An 11,311-nucleotide genomic window follows, 5' to 3' on the forward strand; every position below is an offset into this window, starting at 1 on the left:
ATCTGCTGTATTTTAACAAAGCTGGACTCAATAATACACCAGGTGATTGATGAAAAAAGAAAGAAAAAAAATCAACACAAATGTCTTTTTTTTCGTTCCTCGCGCAGTGGACAGCGTCTTCATCGGAAGTTTGAATGACAAAAGACAGATAATAGACGTGTTGAGACAATTGAGCTATTTCAAATAAGATAGGTAAACATTGCGAGCAGATTAAGATAACAGAGATAAGAGACGAATAACAATGGCGTTTACAGACAAGAATGCAGACCTATTAACTCTCCTCTTGCTGAAAATCATTGTTTCCCCCAACACCTAATTTCCAGCATGGATACTGTATGCAATTCATCAACTGATGGAAATTAACTTAAAATATGTCATTCTTCTTATTATAGTTTTTTTCCCCAAATCTCAGCTTTTGACCAGTCAAATAATAATAATAATAATAATAATAATATATATATATATGTATATATATATATTTTTTTTTTAGAAATTTAACATAATGAAAAAAGATCACTTGATTTTTTTTCTGTAGGCCTACATCCAATAAAAAAAACGTGTTTAAAAAAACAAACAAACAAAAAAAAAAAACATTTCTTTTGGGGTCAGCAGAGGCTCTTTGAATGTGATCTAAATTTCAGCATTATTTCAGGGCGAATGAAAAGTGAGAGACAGAGATGTAATTAAAAAAAAAAGACCAATGAATGCGCAGGTAACTTTAAATGCACAACTACATTCACCAAAAATTCATTAGGCTACAGCATTAACCAGTGCAGTTAAAGTTTATTTTCCATTTTATGTTTTCCGCTTCAGTCATTAGGCTGCCTACTAGTCTGTGTTGCTCATTCAGATCAGAGATCACGTCCTCTGACACCAATAAAGTGACGCCTGAGTACCTGTAGGCCATATGATCTTCCACCGAGTCTATCGACAGGCGTTTCCCCTCTGTGCGTTAAACAAGAACCAGAATAAACACCGGTGATCCCTGGCCACACACACACACACACACACACACACACACACACACACACACACACACACACACACACACACACAGTGGGACCACTCTTTTCAGTATGAGAATGGCCTGACTTGACGTCATTTTAACAGGAACTTATTTGGGACAGTGCGTCATTTGCAGGCAGAAATGCCAATAAACAATAATGCAAAAATAAATTGCAAATAAATGTATTTCTTTTGCGCAGAAACACAGCTGACAGTGTTGAGCGAGTTATCATTAACTCCAAACTGTGTCATCGCTGCAGCGCTGAAAACGCGTCTGCATGTGTCAAGTTGCCGCGATGCAACTAGACGCTGTCAGAGGGAATGACACCGTACCATTAATGATTGAGAGGACGAGTCCATTTAGAGGTGTGATGTAATTCTCTAATTGGTAGAGAGGTGCGCGTAATTAGATCACCCGGCGTGCTCGGGGAGGCCTTTACAGCGCCGCCCACCGCCACCACGAGTCACTAAGCGGTCACTGACAGACGGACACACACAGCTGAACATCACCTTTCACACAGGGAGCATTGAGGTATTCTTTAATCACTATGGACATATTTCATTTATTTATCCATTTTTTTTGTTACTGTAGTGGTGGGGAAATACATGGGACACCAAAATGCGATTGACACAAGTTGGGCCTCCTGTTCTCTGCTTTTCACAGTTTTTTTGTACTCTGTGCTTAATTTAGCTGGGAAAAAAATAATATTTTATTTTAAGGGTCTATTTTAGTCTATCTTGTACTTTTCAGGCTTTACACAGGCTTTCAATTCAGTTTTTGGGAGAGAGGAAATATGACTAGTACAGTGTTTCAGGAGGTGTCAGCTACAGAAGGTGTGATGAAGAGCTACTGTCCTTCAATGTTAATGAAGTGGACAGTGTATTAATGCAGTCTAATACAACAGTCCCACAGACTAAATATTAGAAACACCTATCTGTATAACTCAGTAGTTAAGACATACACATTAAGGTGTGACACCAAACTGGAATAGTGCTTTCAGAGTGTTGGAGGAGGTGCAGATAATTTTTTCTCAACTAGTTTTATTTGTAAGGTGATTAACCATTTCATCTTTCTATATTATGTTAATCGCTGTTGTGGTGTTTCCAGTATGATTTAAAGCATCACCAACCGTAATCATTCGCTAAACATGAATATATTATATATTATGTATATATTATATATACATAATGTCAGTCACAATCAAACAATTAGTCCTAACACTACATTGAACATAGTTAGGAAATAAAACATCAATGTATTATTTTTATTCTTGTTTCGAGTCTAGTAGGTGGGAACTTTGAATAAATCTGTCATAGATTTTGAGGAAACAATGGTGAAAATATGTGTCATCCAACAGGTCTGTAATACAAGGAGAAAAAGGAAGAAAGTATAATCCATCAGGCTTAAATAAGGTATTTTAATCTTGATGGGGAATTTGATATAAAAAAGCCAACATACACAGTTACACATTCTGTTTGAACAGAACACAACTGATTCTCACAGCCTTCCTATCCAGTTCCAGCAATTTAAAGGACTCTGGGCTTAATGTGTAACAACATTTGCTAATGTCGAGTCATGCTCCATTTATCAACTCCACTGAAGTTGTAATACCATTCACATTTATTTGCACATTTTTCATTTATTAATATTATTAATTTAATTTATTATTATTAATAAATAAAATGTAATACGTTATTATTATTATTATTATTACACAAAAAGCCCCTCACACTAACCTTTGTCCACAGTTACTGTTGCTCATATTACAGATTTGCTAATGAATATTATACAGATTTTGCCTTATAGAAACTGGAAGGTTGATCTCATATTGTTGTATTCAGAAAGTGTTTGTGTTTTTTTTATTTATTTAGGTGTTTTTCATTCAACAAATATAGCTACAAAAAGATGAACAAAAATGTTCTCAACAGTTTTTTGTCTTCCTAACATTTTGCCTGCAATCCCTTCTGTACATTCAAAGAATTTGCCCTCAGACTATTGAATTAGCTTTTACTGACAAACATTGCGTAAAAATAAGTGTGAGATTTCTATTGAGGCTGTGTGAAAATTTCAACACTCAGGCCCACTGTGACCTTGCTCCTCCAGTGGGGGCCACCAGCAGAGGAACTGCCGGGACGAACTTCAAGTCCGAAACTCTCGAGGGAAGCATTCTGACAGGCTGACTTAATGCAGAGACTGAACTGGGAGCTTTTTTTTTTTTTGCAAGAGCAAAGGAGAAAGAGGGAGGAGGGGGTGGGGAGGGTGAGAGAAGGTGTCACACTTGAGCGGTGAAACAACAATGAGTGGGCTGGAGGTCTCAATAGCTTGCGTAAAATTAAATCATACAATTTGACATGGATATGAGAAATAAAGCTGTCTGTGAGGTTTAGCATATCCCAGGACGCTGGTCCCCCACCCATGAAGGGAAGTGAGAAATTTGTTTCTGAATTACAAAATTAGTGACTTGTGACAAAACAGGATGTACCAAAGTGAGACAACAAAGATCTCTTTACTCCATAATCTTGTTTATCTCATAACCCACACAACACAGCCAAGTGGAGCTTTAACCCCTGTGTCAGCTTCATTAAATTGTGCACTGTGTTTCCCCCACATCTTGTCAGGTGTTTTTAATGGGAAATTTAAGGACCTATTTATCTTAGATGGGTAATGGCCAATTCAACATCTGGTGACAAGAATTTAATCATCTCTAGTCTTAGGTTACACTGATAATGAAAGGGCAGCATCAACATCTATGTGTAGCACCGGGCTACTTGTGTACTATCGATCCTGGGGAATGAATGCTGCTTTTATGGGAAAGTGACACAATGAGTAAATATCCACATATTATCCTTCAAACGTTTAAAAGCACTGAGGCCAACAGGGGTGGAGGGATTTTAGAAAGCTGCATCAAATAAACAAATAGTGTTTTTTTGTTTCTGTTTCTGCATTGTGTTGACATATATCTGGGCACCAAATTATATATTTTTAAAGCCATATTTTTTGTCTAGATTTAAGGAGAGGAAGACAGAAGTGGCTTTTAAACTAATGAGTGTTCAGTATCTGTTGGAAAGCATAGTATGCCCTCTTATGCTACTGTACTGCAGATGAACCTGTAAGGAAACGCAGCAGTAGCAGCTTCCCTGCTGTATTACACCACAAAAGCTGTGTGTGTATGTGCATTGAGGTATCTGTGTGTTCTCATCTGTGCACACAAGACTTGCTCAGTACATGTTGCTAACACTGTGTGTGCGCGCATGTGTGTGTGTGTGTGCAGGGATGGTGAGCAGACCTCAGGCTCACCTGGAACACACACAGAGAGCCACAATCAGCCTCTCTGGTCCCGCTGCTGAGACAGTGTCAGAGCTCTGTAAATCACAGTGCCCCACCCACACATAAATCTACTGCAAAAACAACACACCAACACCCATTAGGAAGAGAGAGGAAGGTTGGAGCCGCCCCACTCGACAATGACTCACTATAAAACACAATGAGGGTTCACCTGTACTTGCCCCCCCCCACCCCCCCACCCCCTCCCGCTTTGACAAGACCAAACTGTCATTAGCCAAACGAAGAAGACAAACATGTGTCACTGGAAGCAAACAATGAAGCAGTGAGTGTGAGTCACTTAAGATGAGAAATGGCATCAAAAGGTTTGAGGGAGACACTCTGGCGTTCATCAGGGTCATATCAGTGTCAGTTCAGGAGTTCAAGAATGTTTTCAGGAAGTCTTTGTGTTTTAGATTTAGTGCTAAAGTTCAATTAACCTTGTGACTCGAGAGTCGGGATGGAACAGAGACGAACTTTAATTATAGCATACAGAGCAGAAACTGAAATGTAAATGCCACTGATATACTGCTCCTGTCAGATGAAAACACTGAGAGTCGAAAGAGTCATCTTTTTGCCCGGTCAGGGAAAATCACTTCCAGTTTGTATTGATAAGATTCATTCTTGATGCCGAAAGCAGGCTGTTCGAAATGTGCATATATATATATAGACTGTCAAAAAGGTGAGTGTATCCATTTATCCACATAGATCTGGTTTTGTCTGTTAAATGTACAAGGTTTAGGTTGAAAAACTAAAAATACAAATTATTTCCCATGTACACCTACAGTAACTTCCTCTCTGGCACAACAGAAGGCTGGAAACACACACATACTGAAACCAGCTCAAGAAACTGTCCACAACACTATGGACAGACAGAGAGCAACACAAACAGTCCAGAGTCACAGAGAGATAAAAGAGAGTACGATAAAAAAGCAAAGGAGGGTTTAAAGAAGGGAGGGGAGGGCTTTGTCTGCCAACTGGAGCTATCCCCTCATCCCAAGGCGTTCCTGCCACTTTAAGAAATGAAGCAATATCATTAATGGAGGCCTCCGAGGTCTGACATCCTGCTCCAATTCACCAGTCCCCGTCCATCACACCATTACGGTGGGCCCAGCAGTATTAAAATCCAATCACTCCTCTGGCTAGTTTGATTAAGGAGGGCAACTGCACAAAGAAGGGGCTCTGACCCATTGTTGCCTCTGCCAGGGAGTCCCCAGAGGCTGGAGAAGGTTTCTGGTCCCAGCCAGGATCCAGACAAGGCCTGGTCACCGCTTAAGCGATAAAATGTTTTGAAATGAGTTCTGCTTCCATGTGAACTAAAAGCAGGATATATACTGTATATTTAGACAAAAAAAGATAAGAGCTCCACCTACAATAAGGAGATGACATGATACAAAATAACACTCATTTTAAAAAATGTGAGAAAAAACACCTCTCAACACCTTTATGATGAATTGGTTTGTACAGTCATTTGTGCTCCCCAGAGCATGAATCCAAATGATTTTGATGATCCCCTGACTTTTCCTCTAGCGCCACCATTAGGTTGACAATTTTGGGTTTGAGTTAAAGTTTGAGTCTCAACAACTACTGGATGGGTTGAAATTTGATGTACATGTGTCCTCCTGCAGGATAACTTGTATTCACTGAGACAGGATTCACTGAGATAATCCTCTGATTGTAATCATTGGGTCAAAATGTTTTATTTTCCCAACACTTTGGTTTATTAACAAATACGTGCAAAAGTAGTGACAATCCCATCAGCCTCAACTCTACTTTGTGTTTAGTGCCAATTACCATATATTAACATGCTAACAGGCAAGAGTAGGATGCGGAACATGGTGAACATCATACCCTCTTAGCATCAGCGTGTTTGCATTGTCATTCTAAGTATGTTAGCATCCTGACATTAGTATGTAGCTCAAAGCTCACAGTTGTACCAAAGTACAGCCTCAAAGAGCCTTATTTTGTCTGTAATATATCGTGCTGTTCACATGGATGTTTGCCTGACGATGTCCTTGTTGGTCAAAATGTTGCATCAATAAAACAGTATTTTGAGGCTTGCAAGTTTCCCTGTGATATAAATGTTTTTTTTCCTTTGTATGATGTTTTTTGTGCTACTTGTAGCCAGCAGGGGTTGCATTTGTACATTACCCTCCTTCTTTGCCTTACATTTACTGACACAGTTCTTAAGAAAGAACAAAAAATACGAAACACTGATAAATCATTAAAATAATTGTTTTTGGTAATATTAATACCTTGATCAATCACACAAGGTGTATTAGTACTTTTCTACCTTCTTCATTCAAATATCTTAATTTGTTTTTCAACCACCAGCTTGCTGCCTCACTTCTCTAAATTTGAAGAGGTCACATCGGTCAGTTTCGTCTGGGAAAAAAGGCAGCATCACAGGTACAGACCCCGGAGAGCAGAGCCTAAACCAAATTAAAACCAGAAGGCCAGGGTGAGCCTCCTCAACCATGGTGACATAAATTACCGGGATTTACAAGATTTTTAAAACACTTTTAACAATACTCCCTTTTTAATGTGCTCTCTGTTTAATAATGCACTTTAGGCTTTAAGAGCATGATAAACAAACCAATAATTCACTTTTTTATCATCTGAGGGTGAAGCCCTTCAGGACCGCGTCCTACAGCAGCGTTCAAAGGAGCCTCGAACAGATCAAATGAAGGGCTGTCTCAAGATGTTTTGGACAACAGTTGAGATGTAACTGATGATCTCTTTGCTCTCTTGAGGATAAAAGTTCACAGAGGTTCATCTTCCCAAGAACTGGGCAACTTTTATAAGGGACACTGATGCTGAAAAGTAATAAACATAAGATTTTGTGACAGAGGTTATTGGTCATGGGATGAGGCAGAAAGAGTCTCGGGTCATATGGATGACACACTGGTTATCCACCATAAAAGGATTTGGCAAGTATTTTATGTTAGTGAAAATTTAAATGGATGATAAAGAATGGCAGAAGAGAAATGATTACCATGAAAGATGGAATAGTTTTCTTGGTTTACAATATTAAATTCAACATGACTCTATCGCTCTTTGTGCGCCTGTTTGCATGTGTGTCAGTAAACTCTGTCAGAGAGTGATCTGGGAAAGCTCACAGTAGCATTTGGCTGAGTTTTCAGTGTGTGAAGCTTCACAGGATAAGTCAATGATTCCCCTGGCTGCCAAGACATATAAAGAGGACTTTCAAAAATCTTGAAACAATGAAATTCAAAGATTATTAATCTTTCAGCAGGCAATGAATGTTATAATGTGGAAAAGCTGCAAACATGTGACAAATGTCTTCCTATAGAAGTCAAGGAAGTTTTGTTATAAATGTAAGAGTTCAGAGGAAGCAGGGTGGAAGACAACCAACGTCTGTGTTAGAGCGAGGACCTGGAACTGAACACACACACACTCACAAAGACTGACACACATGCACACTGTATGTATTCACACACTCTCTCCCTCACACGCACTGACACACATACTTACTCTTACCCACTACCAGCCACCACAAATCACTGGGCCATCTCATATAATCCTCCACCAGCCAGCACCGCAGCATTAAACATCCAAACAAATTGTCCTTCGTCAAGTGCTCGCTGCAGGAAAAGACATAAAGCAAAAGCAGAGAGCTGGGCAGGGCCACGGGGTTGGAGCGGTGGCAGCCTCTCTGTAGCTCCAAGAAACAGGATGATAATGTCTTGGCTGCTCTCAGCCTGTCAGCCTGCATTAAACTGCTCCTTGCAACTTTTGTGAAAGAGATTTCAGGGATAGCAGAGGCACTGAGGAGCCACTCGATAAGACAAATGGATATCTCCAGCATCTCCTGTGTGTTTTCTTCTTGAATAAAGTAAAGCCATGCAGTTGTTTAGAATCAAGACAGCAGGATTTTAAAAACAAGTTGATGAAATTATCCAGCAGCCATTCAACAGGTGAAAATGAAACCCTCAGGATGAGGCATGGCTCTAGGGATGACAATGTTGTTATGTTGGTTGGTTCACCACATTGCTCCTAAAATATCTCAACAACTACTAGATGAATTTATGTAAGATTTGGTAGAGATATTCATGGTGACCAGGGGAAAAATCTTAATGACAATGGTGATCACTTGACTTTTCATCTTGTGCCAAGTTGACATTTCAATTCAATTCAATTCAATTCAATTCAATTCAATTCAATTTTATTTGTATAGCGCCAAATCATAACACAAATTATCTCAAGGCACTTTACCAGGTAAAGTCAAGACCTTACAATATTGTAAAAAAAAAGTTAGGCATAAGAATTAGAGCAATAAAAAGTCATAGTATAGTAAGGCATAAAAAAAACATCATAGCATAGTGAGGCATAAAAAGTCTTACTATTGTAAGTCATGAAAAAAGGCCTTAGTATAATATGGCATAAAAAGCCATAGTATAGTAAACCGTAAAATGTTACAGTATAGTAAGACATAAAAAGACATAGTATGGTAAGATACAAGAAAGTCATAGTATCGTAAGGAATAAAAAGTCATAAGTATAATAAGGCATAAAACGTCAACAAATGTCATAGTATAGTAAGGAATAAAAAGTCATACTATTTTAAGTCATAAAAAAATGCCATAGTATACCAAGGCAAAAAATGTCATAGTATAGTAAGGCATAAAAACCTCATTGTATGGTGAAGCATAAAAATGTCACAAACGTCATAGTATAGTAAGGCATAATTTTTTTTTTTAAATGTCATTGTTTAGAAAGGTATAAAAATGTCAAAAAATGTCATTGTATGATAATGCGTCATAGTATAATAAGGACTAAAAATGACAAAAAACATCATAATATAGTAAGGTATGAAAAGTCATAGTATAGTAAGGCATAAAAAAGTCATATTATAGTAAGGTATGAAAAGTCATAGTATAGGCATAAAAACGTCATGGTATAGTAAGGCATAAAAAAGTCATATTATAGTAAGGTATGAAAAGTCATAGTATAGTAAGGCATAAAATTGTCATAGTATAGTAAGGCATAAAACGTCAACAAACATCATAGTATTGTAAGGTATGAAAAGTATAGTATAGTAAGTCAAAACAAAAGTCATAGTATAATAAGGAATAAAAATGACAAAAAACGTCATAGTGTAGTAAGGTATGAAAAGTCATAGTATAGTAAGGCATAAAAAAGTGATATTATAGTAAGGTATGTAAAGTCATAGTATAGTAAGTCAAAACAAAAGTCATAGTATAGTAAGGCATAAAAAAGTCATACTATATTAAGGCATAAGAAAGTCGTAGTATAGTAAGGCATAAAAAGTCATAGTATAGTAAGGCATAAAAAAGTCATATTATAGTAAGGTATGAAAAGTCATAGTATAGTAAGGCATAAAATTGTCATAGTATAGTAAGGCATAAAACATCAACAAACATCATAGTATTGTAAGGTATGAAAAGTATAGTATAGTAAGTCAAAACAAAAGTCATAGTATAATAAGGAATAAAAATGACAAAAAACGTCATAGTGTAGTAAGGTATGAAAAGTCATAGTATAGTAAGGCATAAAAAAGTGATATTATAGTAAGGTATGTAAAGTCATAGTATAGTAAGGCATAAAATCGTCATAGTATAGTAAGGCATAAAACGTCAACAAACATCATAGTATTGTAAGGTATGAAAAGTCATAGTATAGTAAGTCAAAACAAAAGTCATAGTATAATAAGGAATAAAAATGACAAAAAACATCATAGTATAGTAAGGTATGAAAAGTCATAGTATAGTAAGTCAAAACAAAAGTCATAGTATAGGAAGGCATAAAAAAGTCATACTATAGTAAGGCATAAAAACGTCATGGTATAGTAAGGCATAAAAAAGTCAAAGTACAGTAAGGAATAAAATTTCATACTATAATAAGGAATAAAAATGACAAAAAACGTCATAGTATAGTAAGGTATGAAAAGTCATAGTATAGTAAAGCATTAAAACGTCATACTATAGTAAGGCATAAGAAAGTCATAGTATAGTAAGGCATAAAACGTCAACAAACATCCTAGTATTGTAAGGCATAAAAAGTCATACTACTGTAAACCATAAAAAAACGCCATAGCATAGTAAGCCATAAAGACTCATAGTACAGTAAGACATGAAGAGGCATAGAATAGTGAGTCTTAAAAAAACGTCATAGTATAGTAAGGCACAGAAATGTCATTGTATAGTAAGTAAAAAAAAAAAAAGTCATCGTTTTTTTTTTAAATGTCATTGTTTAGAAAGGTATAAAAATGTCAAAAAATGTAATTGTATGAATATGCATCATAGTATAATAAGGAATAAAAATGACAAAAAACATCATACTATAGTAAGGTATGAAAAGTCATAGTATAGTAAGGCATAAAAAAGTCACATTATAGTAAGGTATGACAAGTCATAGTATAGTAAGGCATAAAATCGTCATAGTATAGTCAGGCATAAATACGTCAACAAAACGTCATAGTATAGTAAGGCATAAAAAAGTCATATTATAGTAAGGTATGAAAAGTCATAGTATAGTAAGGCATAAGAGGTCATAGTATAGTAAGGTACAAAACCGTCAAAAAACTTAATTGTATAGTAAGACATGAGAATTTCATATAAAATAAAAATGTGATATGATAGTAAGCTATAACAATAAAAAATATCATAGTATAGTAAGTCAAAACAAAAGTCATAGTACAGTAAGGCATAAAAAACCCATTGTAAAGACAGGCATAAAAACGCTATAGTATGGTAAGGTAAAAAAAAGTCATAGTATAATAAGGCACAAAACCATCAAAAAACATCATCGTATGGTAAGACATGAGAATGTCATATAAAATAAAAATGTGATATAATAGTAAGCCATAAAAAAAAAGAAGTTGTAGTATAGTAAGGCACAAAAACGTCATAGTATAGTAAGGCATAAAAATTTCAAAAAACGTCATGGTATAGAAAGGCATAAAAATGTCATAGTATAGTAGGGTAAAAAAAAGTCATAGTAT

This window comes from Seriola dumerili, unplaced genomic scaffold (genome assembly GCF_002260705.1).
Source record: "Seriola dumerili isolate Sdu_G_001 unplaced genomic scaffold, Sdu_1.0 BDQW01000003.1, whole genome shotgun sequence".
Classification (NCBI taxonomy): Eukaryota; Metazoa; Chordata; class Actinopteri; order Carangiformes; family Carangidae; genus Seriola; species Seriola dumerili.